This window comes from Pteropus alecto, unplaced genomic scaffold (assembly GCF_000325575.1).
Source record: "Pteropus alecto unplaced genomic scaffold, ASM32557v1 scaffold191, whole genome shotgun sequence".
Lineage (NCBI taxonomy): Eukaryota > Metazoa > Chordata > Mammalia > Chiroptera > Pteropodidae > Pteropus > Pteropus alecto.
In genome coordinates this window covers 26918-30377 of record NW_006434181.1, presented here as the reverse complement: position 1 = coordinate 30377, position 3460 = coordinate 26918, and positions in this window count along the sequence as shown.

Sequence of the window (3460 nt, the reverse complement as noted above, 5' to 3'; positions counted from 1 at the left end):
TGTTCTTATCTTAACAAGCAAAGGCAATACATCTGTTATCTAGACAGAACAATAAAAAGAGAGGATGAGTCTTTAGTTGATTGCGAGATCACTCTGCCTTTCAGCTTATGCAGCAAGCATGTCTACAGAAGCAGAACAAAGAGCTGATTACAAGGTTAACCATTTGAGTAGGAAATTCCTCTTCAGTAACACTACTGTCTTCTATTCAAATGATGTAGCAAAGGCAATACATCTGTTATCTAGACAGAACAATAAAAAGAGAGGATGAGTCTTTAGTTGATTGCGAGATCACTCTGCCTTTCAGCTTATGCAGCAAGCATGTCTACAGAAGCAGAACAAAGAGCTGATTACAAGGTTAACCATTTGAGTAGGAAATTCCTCTTCAGTAACACTACTGTCTTCTATTCAAATGATGTAGACTGGAGATGGAGGCCCATGACACAAAGCCAATCTCTTCCTAAGACTAATACAACTGAGCCCTGGTCTAAAGCCACCAAGCCTGTCCTCATTGAAAATTAGTAGATTGGAGACCTTAAACCACAAGGCCAGCCTTTCTTCTGTTAAGAATATCTTTCATGGAGAACTAGAACCTTGGCTCCAGGCCTGGACTTTCTGTTAGGAGTGAGACTGGTGACTCTGGCTTGCAGTTTCAATTTTCACCTATTCCGAGAGGTCAAACTGAGACCTCGAGCCACAACATTTCTTCTGTCTCTTCCTAATAGTGACAAGTGGTGGCCTGGGCCCCACTTCTAAGCCTGTCCTCCGCGAACGAATGTCGAATGGTGTCCTAGGCCTACAGCAACAAGCCTATCTTTATGCAAGGAAAACTAGAATGAAGACTTATGCCTGTGACACCAAGCCTGGACTCTCCTCACAGGAATTAGTGTACGCCCAGGCTCCAAAGATCAAGACCATCCAATTTATAACAGACTAGATGAAACAACTACCCACACTACACCACGATAGCCTCTGTGAACAAAAACACATGTGGAGTGTATGATCCACCAAAAAAAACCAGCTGTCTTCTCTGAACAAAAGAAGATTAGAGGCCTCCATTCATACAAGCAAAATTGCATTGCCTTGAAAGGATGGAGAGTGGTGACATGTATTAGGCACAATTCCTGTCTTTTCCTAACAAAAAGTACAAGGGAAACTGGGACCCAAGGCACTAAGCCTATCCTGAAAACTAATAGATAGGAGAACTTAACGTGCAAGTGAAACCTATCCTCAGGTAAGAGAATCTTGACTCAAGACCTAGGACCTTGACTCCTGCCTGTATTTCTAATCAAGAACCAGAGTGCTGATTAGAAGGTTTATGGTTCCAAACCTTTCTCTCACTTCCAAGAAATAGAACTGAGAAATTGGCCCAGAACATTTTTTCTGTCTTTACCTAACAGAGACTGAAGGGATGGACTGGACCCACGGTTCTAAACCTGTCCTCTGAGAATGAATGTCACCTGGAGACCTAGGCCCACAGCAACAAGCCTTCTTTATGGAAGAGAAACTAAAACAGAGACTGTGGAAATATGGACCAAGCCTGGACATCCTAAAAAGAACTAGTTGAGAGCCCCAGGCCCACAAGATCAAGACCATCCAATTGGTAACAAAGTCCAGACTGAAAACCTAGGCCCACAACACCCAGTCTGGCCCCTGCTACCAGAAACTCTTTAGGAGAACTTGACCCACAGAACCAAGCTGTCATTTCCTAGGAGGCAGAGGAACAAAGGACTTGGTTCACGGCACCAAAACTGTCCTGCCTGTAAAGCATTTACAACAGAAATTTCAGCCAATGGCACCAACCTTGTGTAATGTTAACAGTACATTCAGCCAACATGGTCACACATCACCAATTTTCCCATTTGTCAATCATTGAACTGTGACCATAATTTACAGCACCAAGCCTTTCCCCTGATAACAAAAGATAGTGTGGGCAATTAGAAACTTAGTACAAAGCCTGGACTGTTCTTTTAGGAACTCGATTGGGGAGCTTGGAAGCATGGCCAAGCATTGTTCCTATGTCCAGGAAGTAGACTGGAGACCTAGGACCCCAGAATCTAGCCTAATTTTTCTTAACGGAACCTTAGGTAAGAGGACTTGGCATACAGTAACAAGACCTTCTTGGTAGAAAATAAAAAAGTTGATAGATGTCCATGGCCCAGGACCCAGTACCCTGCCCAGATGAGGGGAAGTGGAATGGATGTCGAAAACACGAGACCATGCCATTCTCATTTTCAAGGTAAACTCAAGTGGAAACATTACACACACTCAAGCCTGGTTCATTCTAAAAAGTAGAGTGAAAATCTAAGCCCACAGCAACAAGACCAGTCACCTAATAGAAGCACGATTACTGTGGAATCAACAACAACCCCAACGTGAATCTCACGAGGTGTTCACATGACTGCCACCTGTTTCCCTAGTAATTGCTATGCGATTTTCAGGTGACTTCCACCTTATTCCTCTTCCCCTATCCTCAACTAAGTGTTTCAAAACATGCCTCAAAAAGTCTCTATTTTCAATATTTCAGCATTGATACCTTGGCTGTTAAACAATTCCCCCTCAACAGTAGGGGCCAAAGTTCTGCATTCAAGAATAGTGCAGGAGTCCTACACTGAAATCATTAAGTATTATGCTCACAATGACTCAGCATTTTTGCTACAATACAGTAAAATGGCAACTGCTGTTTCCACCACTTTAGAGTAACTAATTCAATCAGACTCAGCCTCCAAATTTCAACGCGGTTAATGTACGACAGCCGCTCCCATTGCCTTCAAGCAGATTGACTGACCACAGAGGAAACCTCAGGCCAGTTAACTAATGACAATTGTCTGGTAGCCTACACCGTTATCCTCAAGCAAGTCTTCTCACGCAGACATGACCTTTCAACTGAAGGGCTTTACGTGGCTCTGCTACACACGGACTATCCTTTTCTCAGTATTTATGTGAATTTTACCAAGGAATGTAGAAGGGTCACTCAAAAATGAGTGCCATTCCATCACCCCAGTGTGACGTGATCTCCCTGTAATGCCCTCAGGCCAGTTTCTTGATGGTCATGTGAATCCCGCGGGGAAACCACATGAATACCGCGAGATTCCCTAGTTCTTGCTACAAGATTTTCAGGTGACTTCCACCTCATATTTCTAGGCTGAGGTAAACCAAGGGTTTTCAGAACACGTTGAAGTAACTGCCACAATGTCAATACATCAGCTTTCTTTCCATTGTCGTTAAGCCAATCCCTCTCAAAATTTGTAGTATGAGGTTTGCTACAGAGAAATTTTAAGGCAGCTCTTCTTGCCCCATGAAGAGTTATCCTTACAATGACTCAGCATTTTTCCTAAAATACAGCAAAATGACGGCTGTTGTTTCTACCGCTATCCAGTCCTTCCATACAGCACATTCAGCCTTCAATTTTCAACACAACTTTGTGCAACCACATTTACACTGCCATAAAGCAGATTTCCTG